Below are 19640 nucleotides of genomic sequence, written 5' to 3' on the forward strand. Positions count from 1 at the left end.
GAGATATTTTCGGGAACGCGTTGCTCGGTTTCAAGGAAAATGAACGCGCTAAATGAAACACAACTTTTCCGATGCTCCTTCGGTAGGAACGGAGCTTTAGGATGGTAAGTGCCAGAACTTCCTGATAGGTCATCTCGACAAACATCTACTGCACCCAAGGCACAAGGGCAATTACAGCACCTAAAACAATGTCACTTGCACTAAGAGCGGCAGTACCTTTGGCGTAACACGTTACACGACGTAGTGGGGGTGCCTGGCTACTTCTTTGAATGAAAAAGCCACGGTGATGTCGGCGCTTTAGTACCGGCAGTACGACGTGCTACCTGTGACGTGAGAACGTGTTTTTAACGCTCCTTGGACGTACAGCGGTTCCCTTTACTAAAGTACTTCGTTATCTTTGACTTCTTGTTCGGATAAACAGACTCTTTTGAATATAAGTTGGAATCAATGGTAGAGTTTAAGTTCCAGTGAGGAGTTGGTACTATTCGAAGTGGGGGATTTAAAGGTAAGCTTATAGATTTTTTCGTGGAATTGTTTAGTATGCTGGTCGCAAAGAACTACGTTTGAATTCTACACAACTTTGCTTCTGTGCGAAGCACACAGGAACCTGCCGTATTTATAGAACTTTATCGCGATATGACCTATTCTTCGATTGAACAATTTGGGAGAGGCATAGACTCGCTTTGAACCCGAAAACGGGCATTTTGCGATTTGCTGAACTGGAGGGACGGATTTCGACTCAGAATTCCCTACCTCCACGAGGAAAATCCGCTCGCCATTTGACCAAATAACTTGTTTGCTTCAAATATTAATGTGCGTCAAGAAATGTTGTAGAATACCATGTACGAGCCATATATTTTGATGTAATTAAGCACAAACAATTACCATAATTTTATCGGTTCAGTCAAGGCGAATACAAATCAGATTACAAGCTGTCATCAATGTATCATTTAGCTACAATGACGAGGTAATGATCTCCCAGACTAGGACAGTTTGGCCGATTAGCGGCTGCTACGACACAAAAAATACAGTGGCCGATCTTTATCTTAATGGATTTCCAATTAGGTCTAATTGAAGCACTGAAATTTTTGCTCAATTCTACAGAGCTCCCTTTTGGTTTATTTTCTGTATTGCGGAGCCAACAACCGCTTCCCAAGGTAAAATATTGTTTTGTTTTTCGCAGATGGACCACATTGATTGCAGTACAATACATTAAATATTCTTTATTGAGAGCGTTGGGTGCATCGTTAAAACTTTCACTCCAGCGGGAATCAACATGATTCGCGCCCTGCTTCTTGTTTCACCTGGAGAGTACTGTGAAAATAATGTTATTGTTTGCAGAGGAAAGGTAGCTTCCTAGGTTCCCTCTGCAAACAATAATGAACCGTGTAATCTTCATGGTATTTTGTCACCCATTAGTACTGCAAAACAATGGAGTCATAATCTGCGCTTGAACAAGGAGAAAGAATAGAAACACGTACCATTGCACCCAACGAGGAGGCATATCTGATGATTACATATCCAATCAGTTTATTAAGCAATAAACTAAAAGTCGCTATTATGATGTTGTGGTTTTCGGGTTGCAATTTGTACTTTCACCGGTAATAAGGCATTTATGCATATCGGAAGGCGATCCAAGTCATGAATTTAAGGAAGTAGTCTAGTGCCAACATCCAAAAATAACCACGATTTAAGACAATAGAAACGTTTTTTTTTTTAATTTAAATATATGCATTTATTTATTTATAAGGCCTCTTTCACATCGATAAAAAAATATCAGTTCTGCTTTCTTGGGTAACTCCGGCCCATATACATACATGTATGACACACCAAATCGAAAGATATACCTAATCATTATCACCGTCGCCATTTTTCGTGCCGAATTTTTGAAATTCCAACATAAATTAAGAAAACGTTGGTGGTTTTTGCAAAAGTCAGAAAAAAATGCGTTTCGTTGCTGTATACAGGGTGTCCAAAGACGTTGTTAGACGTTGGGGTCAACCAGCTTTGAAAAATAATGGTATTAAGCTGAACATGTCTTATATAAAACTTGTTTCTTTTCGATCTACCAGGTATTAAAACGCCTTTTTCATGTAACTTATCCATAAAACTTGCATTTCGCGAGCTTTTGAGATGAACACTTGCGCAAGAGGGGGTATAACAAATCTATCTAAAATGCCTATGCTAACGAACACGTAGGTGGCGCCATCTGGGTCGTACATGCATTTGAAAAAACTAACTTTTTAACTAACCCTCGCTGGTTAATTTTTTGCGTAAATTTGGAAAGACTAGACTCTTTGACTAACAAAAAGTGTACTTACGAGAAGTGCGTATCTCTAACGGTTCTTGAGATATTTGCCTGTATCCTTGCCGTTGCATATTCCATGGAGCGCTGACAGCAGGTTATTAAAGCCGCACCGTTCTTAAAATGTGAAAAAAATTCAATTTTATGATGCGTGAAATACTCGCGATAGAAGCATCATTAGGGAATATGATTTTTCAGTTTTTCATTAATTTTTCTGCATAATTAATTTGAATTAAATGGGTAAACGAGATTAGCAATAAAAACGGACTTGCTTTCCGGGTGAGGCAAAATTTTGATTTAAGACAGAAAATGCGTTGACATGAGTGGCTAACATGTTCGAAATTTTTCTTTAGTGTGTTGTATTGTTCTCGTTATTATTCAAGTACCGAAGTCACGTAATTTTCCGTTTAATTTAAATTAATTAAATAAAAAATTGAAAAAAACAAATTCACAAATAATACTGCGATGGCGAGTGTTTCACATATCATAAAAATACGTTTTTTTCACATTTTAAGAACGGTGCGGCTTTAATAAACTGCTGTCAGCGCACTCATGGCATATGCACCGGAAAGAATACCCGCAAATATCTCGTGAACCGTTAGAGATACGTATTCTTTCCAAGTATACCTTTTTCGTAAAAGAGTCTAGTCTTTCCAAATTTATACAAAAAATGAAGCTGCGAAGTTAACTCAAAGAGTGATGTAAGTTTTTCCAAATACATGTACGACGTAGGTGACCCCACGTATACACCAGGTAAAAATAAACATTTTAGATAGATTTGTTATGCCCAAGAACCGTAGGGTGCAAAATCACATATGGAAAACTTGCAAAATATAAGATTTATCGATAAGTCGTAATTTTTTTTTGTTTTAACACCCTGTAGATTGAGAAGGATCAAGGTTTATATGAGACATGTTCAGCTTAATAGCATTATTTTTCAAGGCTGGTTCACCCCACACCAGTTTGTGGCAATGTTCCTAGGATCCCCTGTATATGGGGTAAAATTATGCGTTAAAGTTTTAACATGATTGACGAACAAGAGTCATAAATTTGCCGAATATTTCGTTAAATTTTGAAGTCGATATGCTCCACCGTTTTGGGCGATCACCTGCGCGTAATGTAAAAGTGTCGTTTCGAGAAAAACGCGTTCAACGTTTTCAGATGGAAAACTCATAAGATAATGTACTTTTACGACTAATCAGCGACGCCAGCACCATAAAATGGGGCCTCATCTGAATCGTAAAAGTCGTTTTCAGCCGCTCTGGTCTCTTTTCAGGCTATGCAAGCTTCTATCGAGGCTTTGAAGCTGCGTTCCCAATTAAAAAAAAAAAAAAAAAAAAAAAAAAAGGTATATTTGGAAAGGTAATTGAAATACCTTTTAAATAACATGTAACTCAGGTTCCCTTCCCGTCTAAGATTTTAGTGGTTGTTTCTAGCCCCGTTGGATATTTACATGTTTTCTTCAACGAGCGAAATGTAGAATGAGGGTAGATTTCAAATTGACACGCTTTACGTACATGACGTTGTTGCACATAACATGTACACGCCAGCAATTATAAACAAAAGGAGGTAGTTATAACATTTTTGCAACAATAAAAATGTTCCGAAAGCGCTAGGTCATAACGCCATTGTTTATAATCTCGAATTGCATAAGCGGCTCGTCCTACTTTTTTGAAGTACATTGAATGCTCTTTACGTAGGTACCCAAATACATTTTCTTTAAATTTTTTGGTGCCTTCTAACCTTGGTATTTGAAGAACGTGCAGATCGAAAACTATTGGATGATTTGCCGGTTTACCACCACAAAACGTTCGGTAAATAGTACCTTTCACTACAAAAGTCTCCGATATTTTTCAGGTAATTAATGATGAATCTTAAACCGCTAGAAATAAAGTCGTATGAAATTATACTTAAAAGCGAGTTGGTATACCGGATGCAACCGTTGCACCACGACAGGTGTATTGGCCGAACAAAAGGGCCCTAGAACCGACAGTTAACGGCTGTGGTTCAATATACAAACGAGTGTCTTCTCCATATTTGCTTCTACAATATCGTGCACATGTGGCGAAATTGAAGGCTATAAACATGGAGTAAAATGCTACCTAAACCAAATAGCTATAAAGTCTTCGGGTCAGTAGGTAAACAGTTGTATACACAGGGACCATTAAGAATCTCTTCACCGGTCTGTGGGCATTGCAATCAACCATAAAGGCATGCCAACTATTACTATTATTGATTAGTATTCCGTGTTTACTCTTAGTTAATCTTTACCTAGAAAGAGTCTGATATCCTATTGTTATGGGTGTTTCGTATGGTGTGGGCAGGAACAGTTAACCAACACGGCTTTAGAATCTCTTGATTTTTTGTATAAACGATCAACGAAGTTCTAATTTGGACTCGAAAGACCGATACCGATAAATTGAAACGTGCAGGAGGAGCAGCTTCGCTTCGAGCTCGGTGGAGGTTCCAAATCTTAGCATCATGTCCCACATGAATGTGAATTCTCACGAGCGATTTTCGGAGGGGTAATTTGAAAAATCTCCATCGAATACACTCTGAGATTTTTACATCGCTGGCCCAATAGTTATGCAAAGCTCGTGCCACAACGCTTTTATTGACGGGCTTTCGTCTATTACCAATTTCGTGGGTTCTGCATAGTCTGTCAATATTCTGAGTAAACAGTTTTATTAGTTGTTTAGAAATTTGAAGTTTATGGTTGTCCGGACGCACCTCTATTACGAATAATTTATCTCTTCTTATGCAGAAGTAAAGTCTCAATGGAGAACGTGTATGGTGCCGATTCTCCTCACTCCACTGGAAGTTCATTTCTTGCCATTAAAACGAATCTACTGCGAGTTAATCACGTTCGCTTAATAAAAACTCACTTAGTTCATTCTTTATAACGCACATCCGGAGTGAGTTGTTCCGCTAGAGAAAGTTTAGTCACCATATCTGGTACTACCCACAGGACTTCGACTGGCAAAATGCGATTCCCCTTGCACCGCTCTCACATTTGTTAGCGTTGATTAAACGAATTTTAAGGAATGGGTCAAGTCCTATTGGTAATGTGGAGTGTCAATTAGGCTCATATTTATGCACTGCTGCCAGCTTTAATAAACGATCAGGACGTTCGTTAATAGTATTTGAAACCTTTAGACGTTTGCCATTTTCCGCGGTTTGCTTATAAATAAAAGTAAATGATATGGCCAAGCATTATCCGGGACAAGCACGCTAATTGGCTTAACGTTACTCACTATCAAAATAAAATATGATAACCATCATAAATATGATCGATTTTTTTTTGGCGATTGGCGCAGTTTTTTTCCTCAAAGACAAGTTCCAGTATAAGGCAGCAGTAATTAAAAGAATGCAATTTTTATGAAAATTGATAAACTGCTAGTTATAATTATAATGCTAACTAATGCACGAGAAAAACTGGTCATCAGGACGGGCTTTAATGGGCGATTCTCCTGAATTGGAAAGTGTTATGTTGTCATTACATTTAGCACTTTGAAACCTTCGTTTTTGGAATCTCAATCGCATGAAGTCGGCACTAAATGGGTGTGTCTAATGTATGTTCATATCATCCATTAAGCATTTTGGCGAGCGATCTCAGGAAAACATCCAATTTTGCACAGAGAGGCACGGAGCAGTGCGTTTTTACACTTTTCCATGTTCACGGCATGTAAACCCTTGCCATGTACATTTCATAATTTTATACCTGCATTGTTTAATTCTGCAAAGTTTTTTAATCTGAAAAAAGCCTTCGGGAAGACCAACCGTTAATATTCTGCCACACGTGCTGATTTGGATATCTTCAAGCAGGAATGATGGTTTAATGGGGGTAGGCTAAAGGCTAACCAGAAATGGGTGAAACTTCTAAGGAGGCTCATCTCACAGCGAAGTTTTGAAGCCAAACCCAGAATCCTTAAACAAAACCATTTTGGCTCAAATTTTCTTGACAAAAAGGTGGTCGCGAGGAAAAGATGGGGGAAGATTTTAAATATGCTAACTGCGTTTGACATCAATAGGAAGATGTGGTTTTGATTGTTCCTTCGCCAACTTACTTTTAAATTACCCTGTACCGTGGGTGTATCGCTACCAATTTTAAAACGATGTGTTGAATCTAAAATCTCGCCGACTGTAATATCAGCGATGTAGACTGACGGGTAATAAAGCGTTTCTGTTGTATGTTCTGCAAAATTGGCAAAAAATCTAATGAGAAATTGTTCAATTTTCTGCTAATTGCGCCGCCACGGCGGTACCTAAGAGTACCATTGTAATAACTTTTAATAGCCCGCTTGTAGATTCAATCGTTTTAGATTCAAATATCAAAAAAACTAAGCTTTAAAACCAACATACCTAGCAGGTTCAGTATATTTCCCTTTGCTGGACAGATATTTGAAAAAATAGTTTTTGTTGATGCAGACACTCAGAATGACGAAAAATTTTGATGTATAGAATTTTTCCGTGAGTACTTGTTTACTGTTTCTGACCATGGGAGCATCCCTACATCACCTGAACCTTTGAACATTGGCGTCGGTGAGTCGTTCAAATTAGGATTGTGTCTTTTGCCAATTTCGCACTGAATCTATACCTATTACTGCATTTAAATGGAAAGAGTTGCAAACTTGGATAAAGTTTTGTTCTGAAATTAAATTCTGAAAAAACTGTCACTTTCTGTGTTTTTCCATCTTTAAATATTTATCTGAGGGTAATGGTAGATTTTAGTTCTTTTTTCCTTTGGTGAGAGCAAACGGCAACACTGAGGCACGCGGTACCCTCAACGTACTGATTCACCATGATGAGTGGCAGTCTTATTCTGATTATATTCAGTGACTCGATACCGTCATATCTGAAAACGGCTTCATTAATTGTGAACCATAGCTCGGAGAAGATTTTACATTTGGCTTCGAAAATAGGCTCGATGGTCGAAGAATATGATCTCTGCTGATATCTAAAGGTTCTGCCCGAGGATTGGCCAAAAGTGCCAATACCCCAATTGTTAATCTGATCTAAAGAAGTTTTTGCTCCACCATTGCTCAAAATTAATAATTATAAGCAAGCGCGAGACTAATTTGCAAGACCTAGCCCTAGGACATTCATGAGACCCAGTCCATCCAAACGGATTCAATGGTCTCGTTGGGCAAACTCACCCTATCACAGAAAATTTCTTTCTACTAGATGGAAATAGAGCTCCTCTGATTGATTGAGTCAAATATATTTAATATTCATGAATCGTGAAAGATATTCAATGGGAAACGTAAGCGAGAACTCCTTGGGAAAATGAAGTAGTTTCCTTTAAATAGCCTCGTAAGAAAAAGTCGAGTTACGTCAAATCTGGGCTGCGGGGTGGCTTAAAGTTCACTGTGGCAAAAACTGAAAACCTCAGATACATTTCCTTCATGCATTTATTTCAATTAACAATTTTATCGTTGAAACCATTGCAGCAAGAAACAATGAGTAAATTTTAATTGAAAAAAACTTACATATTCTTGCGACAATACATAAAAACTCTTTAATAAAGAACTACCCATATAAATAAATCATTATTGCTTGTCTCAAGGTTGGAATTGAAGATGTTTTTGCCAAAAGGAATCTGAAATTGAAACCAGAAATTAAAAGTGTTTTGCGTCGAAGTCATTTGATTTGTTCAACCTCCGCATGCAAGTCTAGAATTTATTACTTTTGCTACCTCTTCATTTGAGATATTATGCAAGAACTTGGATTTTTTCCTTTGCCTAGGTCAATTAACATAAACGCAGTTTAAAACGATACATTTGGACTTAATCCGGTTTGGCGAGATCGTCTAAAATAATTAAAGAATTCGCAGACGCAGACTTGGATTATTCGATCATATTAATATCAATTCTTACTTACAGATATCTGTAGAATTTGGAAATAGAAGTTTTTGTTCGAGTCGAAATTGAAAATTGGCCTCAAAGAAGTCTTATGACTGCTCTTTTCATGTATTTAACCGCGAGTTGCAGACACCCCGTACATGCTGAGCAACATGACGCCTCAACTCAGTTTCAGACCATAAATATCCACTCACACACAAGAGCTGTAAAGTCCATTATATGCAAATTAATGCGGGATTGCCAAGTATGACTCATGAGTGCCATTGTGGTTCACCGTCTTGACTTCGGTTTAACTCGGTCACAAGGTTTCAAATCAGGAATTTTTGTTGGCCAGTTGACAGAGGTGAATTTTAGGACGTGGTTCAATGTCTCTTCAAAGACCTAACAGATGTTCAGGGTCTTCAGAGACGTTTATAACGCGCCTAGTCCACCATGGTAATGAAGGAAGAAACAAAACTTAGGCTAACTTGAATATGCTGCTGACAACTCATAGAGATGGAAATTTCCAAATTTCAGATAACCTCATGCTAGTCATTTTCTAAGGCTTTGTATAAGGTAATTGGTGATCATTAAAAAAAACCTTGCAATAGGCTGTGAACCATAAACGTAAAGCATTGGTTAAGCAATTTATTAATTATAATCAAACATCTGACAAGCAAATAATATGATTGCAATCGTGTCTTTGATATTGTAATATCTCATTCAATTTTTTAAAAATAATCTCCGATTATTATGGTTATTATGACACTGAGAGTTCGTCCACATTGCACGTCATCAATTATGAAAAAACGGAATATTAATTACTTATGAAAATGAGAGCATGAAAATCTTATTAATAAAGAGAGAACGAGGAAAATAAAAAGGGAAAATTTTATTTGGAACAATGGTAGTCAAATTGGGTCATAAGCAGTTTGACGTGTTTCCATTCACTTTCATCCCACCTTCAGATTACCAAGTTTGGACTTGTAACGTAATAAATAAAATTATCTAGTCATATTATACCTGTTGGTCAACTTAGGATCTTGCACTAAATGTTCTTGAAAATGTTTTTCTTGGTCGCTCGGACGCCGGAAAATCGGTGAATAGCCCAGAAATTAATCAGTGGCGTGCCGAACCACGGTCTACGCAATGTTCTAACTTTATAAATTTCGGATCATAAGTATTCTACATCGAATTTTCAAAAAATCTTCGAGCAGAATTGGGCAGAAATTTTAAACAATCTTTTTTAACTTTCCTGGTGCTAAAAAATGCATGAAATTGGTATAGGCACAAGGAAATTTGCTTAGCCCATAGAAATACCATAGAATTAGTCAGATCATTAAAATAGACGGAATTTTTCAATGACTCTCTGTCAATGTTTCAATGCACAAGATACAAATGATATTCAAGGTGACACCCATGCGGAATTTAAGTTCAACAATAAATCTCCATCCAAGTTTAACGGTCTAAAGCTAGAGTGCTTTGCCCTTATTACTCAATAACCATTAATTCGTGTCAACACTGAACCCATATTAACTAAAAGTTAATGGCCACCAAGTTATCTTCCTTTCAGTCGCTGATTCTGACCTCTAATATTTTTCTTAGGCCTTCAGAAGCCTTTAAATTATCAAGCATTGTAATGACATGCTTGAGAAGAAGTGGTTTTTGATGAAGAGCACTTGAAAAAACTAGTATTTTTTCATCATTAACCTACAAAAAACCTTTCAGGAACCATCAATTTCTGGTTATCTAGTCGCATGCAGGATCTCTCGCTCTGATAAAAGGTGCTGCATTTAAAAAGCCGCAGCTTTGGGCTAACCGAAACTTTCAGGCAACCGAAGTTCCGATTTCGAAGCACCTGCTATGGTTTATTTGATTTTATACTGCCCTAACAGCCACGCAATACCAAAGGAAGACTGAAAATCCAAGCCATCAACAATACGCTCATTGTTTCCGACCTATTATTTTTTTCTGTGTGACTGCTCAAGAGTAACATAATTTCTTGAGCAACTGTAAACTTGGCTTTGCCTTCTGCCGTGGCTTATGATCATCGTCTAAAGTTTCTTCTCTTGAAATCCCCCTCGCGTCACATTCTAAGATAATTTTCATAGCTACGGGGATAGTTCCAGAAGTACCAGTTCTAACATATATATGACGATTTTTTTGTTAAAAGTTTGCCTGTAGTACAAAGGCCTAACCTTTAAAACCTTGTTTCTGAAATTGAGGATGATTTGTAGTTGTTTTCGAGCAGTTTTTAGTGAACGCTCTTAGAGATTTTGTGAGCATGGAAAAAATCGCTCATCGATACGTGACTCCATTCTTTCATTTGAAAGGTCGTGGTCCATCCAACAGCAAGCGTAGCTGGATTCTACTCTGGGGGATTCTGGTTCTTCGTTGACAACTGTAAAATACTGGATGGCAAACTTTAAACGAGGTCGTACGGGCTGCCAAGCCGAACTCCGCAGTAGTCGGCCCAACGACGCTCCAGATCTGACCACCCCAGACATTATGGGGAAAATCCACGGAACGGCACTGGCGATTGGCATTTGGCAAAGGAAAGCACATCGCGTTCTGACGGAAAAATTGGATATCACAGAGCTGTGAGCAAGATGATTGCCGCGATTACTCGCAATTGAAGAAGAACAGCGCCTTGAGGAGGTTTTAAGAGAACGTTTGGCAAAGTTTCGCGGCAATAAAGCCGAGTTTTTGCACCGATTCATAGCCATGGATGACACAAGACTCCATCGTTTCACACCTGAGACGAAAGAGTCGTCAAAACAATGGACTTTAAGGGGAGAATGGGCTCCAAAGAAGGCGAAAACCGGTCCATCTGCAGAAAAGGTGCTGGCGTCAGTTTTTCGGGACACACGTGGGATCGTTTTTATTGACCATCTCCTGAAAGGAGAAACAATAAATGGAGAACATTGGACAAATTTATTGCTGCGTTTGAGCGAGCAAATTAGGAAAAAGCGACAACATTTGGCGAAAAAGAAAGTCTCGTTTCATGAAGACAACGCAACAGTGCACACTTCCGTCATCGCGATGGCCAAATTCAACCAACTTGTTGTAGAATCTTTTCCCCATCCACATGATCCGCCGGATTTAGCCCTTTCAGATTATTTCCCATTTTCAAACTTGAAAAAATAATTTTATTGGCAAACTAACGAAGAAGTGCAGTCCAAGGTTGATGGCTATTTCGAAACATTCGAAGCTTCTTACTATGAACAAGGTATAGAACATCGCTGGGAAAAGTGTGCCAATCGCGAAGGTTGTGAAATAATGTAATGTTTTCAAAACAGTTTTTTCTCTTTAAGTGTTAAGTCGTGTAGTGCTGGGACAACTCTCGTAATTCTCGTTGAAATCTGAGCAGAAAGTTGCCACCCTTGTAGGCATTAAAGTTGAATAAGAGGCTACTGATGGAATGCAAGTTACTTAATATGATAATGCATCTGGGCTGCACTATGTAGCTTATTTTCGAATGAAGGTAATAAATTTTTTTTCAAATAAAAATTTTAAATTAATGGTCAATAAGCAACACCAAAGCATTCTGACTTCGATTTTATTGGTCAATAAATTATTATTTTTATGTCTTAATAAGAGTTCTTCTTTTGTAAACAGTTATCTATATTAATCAGTTTTGATTCCAAAGAGGGGCAAAGAACATCTTCGCACTTAAAACCCGAAAGCTCAAACCTGCAGGTACATCCACCCGGAATGTTCTTTAATATTTGCTCAACCCACAGCTAAAGTTTCTCCGAATTTTATTAGGCCCAAGATAAGATAGAGCAAAAAGTAAACTTTGTGCTACAACTTTTTTCAATCCACCCTCGATTTTACTGCAATGGGAATGGTGGTTAAGTGCTCTTATACACCTTTCGCCAGTAAATTCCAAGATCACATTCAAAAGCTAACACTTGAAATCATACAGAAGCTCTCGCAAAGCCATTAGAAAAGGAACTTTTAATAGCAAAAAGTCAACACCTGATGACAGTTGGTATTGCTCAAGAACCAATAACACGTTTGAACCATCTCGTCTAAAGTGCACCATTTAGTGAAAGGATTTTTTCAATATTCGTTTACAGCTATAGGCAAATATCATCTAGTTCTAGTAGGTAGGTTCTCGGCGTTGTTATTAAAAAAGTTGCGTCATGTGTTATACTCTAGTGAAAGGTACAGATGGTTTATGGTACCATCAACAGGGTTTGACGTGTAAAATGGTCAATGTGCTCCGCAACCGTAATTTTTATGTCGGACAAGGTGAGGTATTTACATAGGACAGGACCAGGTAATGAGTTGCTCGGAACCTCTAATTGGTATACACATAAGACATTGATTATGGATCTCTAGTAAGCTGCGCATAAAAAAGATCCCGTAACAATAAACATTTTTAAGAATTATTAAATCTCAAAAAAGTGCTCCGTCACTGTCGTGTTGCAGAGCAACAGGTGTAAGAGTCTGTTGCATTTGGGTAAAAAGGACAGCTAATTGCAACAAAGTCAGACAAATGCCAAACGAGAGTATCGGACGAAGAATTTAATTTTTGGACGTAAAAAGTTTGAGTAAATACCGGGTGGACTAGCCGAATGGAACTAACTGAATATCTGCGAACAATACCGTAACGCATTCCAGATCCAGAAGTTACATCGCGTAACATAAAAACGTCATCCCGACAAAATTCCACCCTCTTTGAGTGGTAGTTGCAACCCCCAAAGCTTCAAGTTGCAAGTACGGCTTCGTGATGCCCCGTCTGAGACCTATTTTCATACTGGATTCAAGACTGCCATGGCTTAAAACTGTGCCGCAAAGAACGATAAAAAATATATATATACATTCATGCAATTGACTATATTCTTTAAAACAGTTAAAAAACTTAATAACTCGTACTATTTCGTTATTGATAACGAATTGAAAGAGCAAACAAAAAAATCAATCTCGACATACCACCCTCGACTTTAACGGCTTTAGTGAAAATCGCTAGGACGGCCGGCGCGATCGCCCGATCTGAATGCATTGGAGTTTTTCGCCAAGAGACGAAATTTGAAATAAATTCTGAGCTACAAACGATGAACTTCGTGTTTTGTACGACGCGTTCGGCACCAAAACGGTTCGGCCGTCTCCCACAGAGGAACAAAAGTAAAATTTAAATTTTATGGGTAAATTTTTGTCGAAATTATTCAGCTGCATTCGTTACGGTGTCTCCGAAGGTTCTCACTTAAAAAAGTAAAAAAACGACATGTTCGGCCGTAGCTCTCCATTATCAATGAGTTTTCGGGCGAGATTGCCCAGCTTCGTTTCACACTTTTAAGGCTCCTTTGCATGAAATTAGCATTACGCTGTTGATTTGGCCGACAGTTTAGGTGTCAGCTGAGTTTAGTTATTCCCACTTAGTTTAAGTTGCGGCCGAAGGAGTTGAATAAAAGAGGAATGTGCAGGTGATTGCAGAAAAACCATCTTCCCGGCAACAATTACGTTCTCCTCATAACATCATCAAAACCTTGTTTCTGCCGCAGCGTTACTGTTATCCGCTTGAATTATTCAGCTTGGCACTTTCGTGATTTCGTTATCTAATTATTGTTAGCATAAAAAGAAAATTCCAATAAATATAAAAAGCTTAAATTGTCTCCTAGATCCGACACACAACGCACAACCAGGAAACCTGTCAATTAAAGAAATTGATACCTATTTATATTGCTAAGCCTTCGTTCTCTGCATCTCGTTTTTATTCAAAATGTTCGATTAATTATAAAATTTTTACAAAGTAAATTGTCTCTTATTTCCATTATTCGTTCCACTCATTTTTCTTTGACGTTTATGAAACAATATTCCAATTGCTTATGTAAAACTTGCAGCCAATTGTGTTTCATAATTATTATTGATTGTACTGAGTGCACTTGTAAGTCGAATACGCCCGTTTTCAGAATCGGTTTCTTTCAATCATCACACTCTTACTGGTGCTGTTGTTCGGTTTGTGCGATTCAAGTTGCAACACGAAATTAATCGTTTTGCCTCTAAATTAACAAAAATGTCCCCCTCATTAAAACTACTACTACTTTCCTATTATCGTAATCCAATAAGGACACCTGCTTCAAGACAGAACTGCCCCGGGGCACCTAGATATAGATTCGATCCATAACAAAACAAACTCACCTAGCAGACCAGTGGACTGACCATTAGCTTTCGGCTAGTCATCGCCAATAGCCCGTATCAATAGAACGATTTTTGTTGGTGCATTTGATATCTTTAGCAATCTATCAATAAGTAAATATAGAGTAAACAACCGTGATAAATCAGATTAGACTGCTGTTATTCATTTATTATCGAATTATATCGTAAAATATGTCCAAGATTGAATGTCCAGTTAGAACTTTTTATTCCTACTATCATACTTTCTCGATTCTCTTGTGAAATGATGCATTTCAGAGGTAATTTAGTGCAAATATTAGAAGATCTGTTGCGTGTTCCTCTAACCGTTTTTGTTCGGTTTCAATTAATCCATCGGAGTTGCCATGGAAACGCGTCCGACTCAATTGCGAGGGGTAATACGGGGTGTTTTCGCGAGGATCGGCGAGTCGCCATGCCGCTGCCACCCGATGGGTCTTGTGACGAATGCCCCATTGGTACCAGCTTTTAATTAATGTGTGAGGTATGGTGTAACAGGCAGGAAAGAAAACACAGCCATCGACCTGTGCAGCGTTCGTGACTAATAAACTTTACTGACATTTGCAATTTTTTAGGAGAGCCTTGCATATAATAGAAAGTAAATTTAGAACAGAGGCGGATCAGTGCAATTAATTAAAAGATCGTAGACATCAGGCGCTCTCGTAGGAGGATAGCGATTCGCCTCAGGGAAGGAGTTGTGGGAGATAAATTATTGTCGGTATTGAGTTTCTTGTGTGACGTTGTTAATCATGTTAGCATTTTGACAAGGGCTGAGGTATTACCGCATTGAGAGCAACGCAGAACAAAGTTCGTACGAAATCTCATTTTCACTTTGGTGACTTCCATTCGGATGGCAGTACCATAAAGCAAGTCCCATTTAACCTAGTTGCTTGTGGGTTTCACATGGATTAAGTTACACTGCAAAAAGACCGAGCACAAATCATACCATTTCCGCTTGCTTAAATGTTGATACCGGCTCAAGTTTCTCTATCAGCTATATCTGTTTAATTAGCCGCTCTACTCGTGGACGCACCCCCCAGTCTTACAGTTATTATAATAAGGTTTCAAACGTTCTAATTTGCTTAACTTCTGTGGCCCCTTTGTAGTCTATTTAACTCATAGATCGTAGGTAAATACTCTAAGTATTCTCTTTGAAAATGCCTTTTCATTGGCCGTGAAATGGTGGTGATTTGCATGAAAAGTCTATTGAAATCTAAAGCCCAAACATAAAATTAATTGAGTGCATGTTAGTGTGCAATAAATTAAAGATTTATAATTGAGTTGTTAGCTGTAATTATTACAACATTAAATTCCAAACCGCAGCATAGACAATGTTTTAGGTTTGAGATTAGTCGATACGCGGGTCGTTGGTGAGTAATGGATATATAATGATACGCGTTTGATAAGCGATTGAGAGTGAGATGATCAGTGAACAGACATGACAAGATTTGTGTTGTCCGGCAGGACAATGTCGGCGCCTGCAGGTGGGGAGACACCATCACCGCAGGGGGAAACATGACACGTCAGCGATTGTAACGTCGAAATACTACTGAGAAAAACCATGGAAATTTAAATTAAAAATGGAAAAAATAGAAACGTCCCGAAGGGGAAGTTTTACTGGTAAAACTTGTGGAGGGACACAAGCAACTCTTGAAAAATTTCCTATCCCTATGTACTTGCAACCATTTCACTCTCGACTGAACGGTAACTGAAACCAACTACTCGAGTAACTCTTATGTGGATATAACTTCAACTTTAAGCCTCCGAAGCCTAAAATCGGTCATACATGCATCTACATCTGGAGCGCCTAATTTTCCCTTTAAATTCCAAACCTTTCCGATTAATTAACATTTTTAAGAACCTGAAAGGGTAAAATTAGTGGAAGGCCCAAAACGAGCAACAAAAACGCCATTTACCTTTAAAACCCTCTTCCCTTAAATCCCGAACTAAACATTTAAAGTCGCGCTGTTCCAATGAATTTAATGTGTAGATGTGGAGTTTACAGCTTTCCCTGCAAGGCTTTTTTAAATTTCAGAAATTTCATGCGAACGCAAGATTAAGCTGAAGCCCTGAAATCTAATGCAAAAACTTAACAATGTTGAAAAAGTCCTTCTCACGTGTAAAGCCACAATCAATAACGTTCCCAAAGAAGTAAATTATGGTACATGCAAATGAATTCGGGAACGTGAGCGTGCCAGACCGGCCTAATGTAATCTATACAACAAGCAATAACAGAGCTTTGGAAAAAATGTATTTGCCGTTAATATTGCATGATGCCTATGAGCCTCATACAGATTTGCGACGCGGAATTTTCTTTAGATTTTCAACATTTCAAGTTGTTTGGGATTCACCCTAAGGGTTGTAGAAAATGGGAGAGAAAATGCAGAAAAAGCTTTGATAAGCTTGAAAAAAATGTGTATATATATACAGTGGGTCTCATGATAAATGTAACCAGCGAGGACAAATGGGCCAAATTTTTTTTCGTTTTTGAATGACCTTTGGGGGTTGAGTTTTGCTTGCTGTAAAATTATGGTACAGAAAATAAGAGTTGATTTCGTGTTGTACGGGGTGTTTTGTAAACAAATCTGTAAAAATCATCACTAACGCAGTGCCTTTATTTTAGCCAAGGTACGAAAAAATCGACTAAAAAAGTTTTTCAAGATGCAATTTTACATCTGTGTCCCAAATTTGAGGAATGTAAAAGTATTTTCCGTTGAGTTATTCGAAAAATGTTTCGTCCTTTTGCCCTCACTTTCCATCTGTCCCGGGACACGCTGCAAAATATTTGAGAAATTTTACGGGGTTCTGTCCCCTTAATGCGAGCGTCCGCGTTTAATTACACAAAATATCTCTTCGTGAATTTGCCACAGCAAAAAAATAACAATATATTTTGCAATAACATTAATAAGTGCATCATTAGCGATCGGCAGAAATACATTTTCAGGGATCCGAATGAAATTCACAACATAGTTTATGACCAAAACTTGTACGCTTTCAGTCATACCAGACCGTTTGTAATTGTTTATGTTCTCGCCAGGCCATTTTCAATGTATTTTATATGGATATTGACTGTAAATAAACAATTTAGATAAAATCTAGAACATTATAGCGTTCATGGCATATGCATTTTACAGTAGTTTTTTCGTGCAAATTAACGTTGGCACACTCGAGTGATGCAATCGCTTTGACCGAAATATTGCTTGCATTTTAGAGCGATTCAGGCTTTCCATGTCTAAAAATACGTTAAACTTCAGAGTTTTTGAAGCATGAATTCCGGAGGGAAACAACCCAACTGTTACAGGTATTTTCCCTTGGCCCAAAGAGCCCCCGCAGGTGCCCGTAAAATAAGCGGTTTTATCACTGAAGTCACCTGTTACGAACATCTGCGCTACGTGAGAATAGGAAAGGGGAGCTTTTACCGAACTGTATGCGGTATTTTGCGAAAATCTCATAAACTTTACGAGGATCTCAGGATGTGGGCGATTTCCGCCTCGAGATTTACTTTCTTAAGTCGTTGAAATTACAAAATAATAAGTGAAAACACCGAAGACTTCAAACATCCTCTTTGAAATTTGTAGCCTGCAGTAGTCATGACTGCGACTAATGGGATTTACTGCGGGTCATTAGGAAAGTCGTATAAACTGCAAGTTAAACATTTTCATTCAGCTGTAACCAGAACGTTTCCGGTGCAGTCTCCTTTGGGCTGAAACACTCGAGAACCGAAATATTCGCACACAATGCCATCATCACTATTGGGATCCCATTTAAGCGAGATAGCTCATTGCTTCATTCATTATACCATACGTCTCTTAATTATAAAGCTTCCTCAGCGATTCGTAACGGTAAGAGTCAACACTTCAATAGCTCCGAGACTTCAAGGAAAGGAGCTTTTACTCCGGAAGCCGAGAATCCTGCCGTACTTCACGAAATGACAAGGTGCTTTTTTTTCTCCAATAACATCCAATAATTACTGAAACTGTCTCATAAGAGCGGTGTTTAACGACCTGTTGAAGTACATTATCCAATTTTCTATTTTTCATTTTCCGCGTAATGTTATTTACTTACCTCGGTTTTTTTTTTATGGTAATACAGGCCAATTGACATTTATTAACGACACGTATCGTAATCTCGTTATTTGTAACGATATTAAATTAATTCCGACTTGTAATAGGCGACCGAATGTGAATACAAACATTTTTTGCGAGCCTTTGAGGGAAAAATGGACCTAAAAGTTTCGGATTAATTAAAGAAGGCGACCTAGATCTAGTTTAATTGTAAAACTTGGGGCTAAATTCATAAACCGTGGCACGATAGTTGATTTGATACAGTTGCAATTATTTTTTTAATTAATTCACCAATCAATTACGTGCAGTACTGTGTCAATGGGAAAACTATGGCCTGATAGTATTTCAGCAGCCTCTATTCATGGTCTTTTTTTTTTTTTTTTTGCATCCAAGGCAGGCCTTTCTATGTCACATTGATTGATCTAGGAGATCATTTTTTCCCGTTCGAATAAGTCACGGCTGCGGCATAGGAGAATAAGAGTAGACTGGCTGCAGACTAACGCCTCGCCTCTCTGAGTCGTCCTCGAGGTGCTCAAACCGTTGGGGAGGACCGAGTCCTCGCGGAACTCGGTAGAATCCGATGCTTTGATTAAGCGCACCGGCTGCCGGGGTGAAGATGTGCCCGAAACGGTGAGAATCACAAGAACCGAGGTACTGGAAAAGGGATGGAAGAGTTCAACTTGGAACTGAGAGAGGGAAGAACTCAAATTAAGCAGGTGAAACTGGTTCGATATACCTGCTATCAAGAAACCTATCGGTCCGCAACACTCTTACTATCGGGTGGTCCGCTTAACCGGACAAAGCGGAATATCTCGAAAATTACGCGTTGGATTGAGAGAAGCTTTAATGATTTCTGTCCAATGGGGCCACTCGATGACACCAAACGCGACTCCCCACCTCGACCGTCGGGGGCTGAGGCGGGGGTAACTTTGAAATCTTAAACGGCAACCCCCATTTTAGAGTGCGGGCTCGGGTTTCATGATGAAAACTACTTGGGGTTTCTCCGAAACTTCTCTCCGATTCGCGACGGATGGTGCTACGAACAGAAAGATACGTCTTGCTTTAATTCCAGAAGACACTATCCGAAACCGGATGGGCTTCTTCGAGACGAACAAGTCCGATTTGGAACTTTCTTCCACCCAACGGGTAGTAATTGTTGATATAATAATAAATTAATTAAATGGACCACCCGGTATACGGTAAATGGAGAGCCGAGGCTTGAGATTTCTTTGAACAATCTGGCCTCGGGGGTTCAACAGTCTATGTGGAACC

The 19640-nt window shown here is 38.6% G+C and overlaps 1 protein-coding gene across 1 annotated transcript in view; it reads left to right on the top strand.

Moving 5' to 3' along the window:
• Window positions 1–290: 290 nt before the first annotated feature.
• The window catches only part of LOC136340642 (ras association domain-containing protein 10-like), a 36971-nt gene continuing 17621 nt past the window's right edge, over window positions 291–19640 (top strand). Inside the window, exon 1 of the mRNA XM_066284864.1 lies at window positions 291–505. The gene's annotated coding sequence lies outside the window, so the exon portion shown is untranslated. The remainder of the gene's footprint in view (window positions 506–19640) is intronic.

This window comes from Euwallacea fornicatus, chromosome 8, assembly GCF_040115645.1.
Source record: "Euwallacea fornicatus isolate EFF26 chromosome 8, ASM4011564v1, whole genome shotgun sequence".
Classification (NCBI taxonomy): Eukaryota; Metazoa; Arthropoda; class Insecta; order Coleoptera; family Curculionidae; genus Euwallacea; species Euwallacea fornicatus.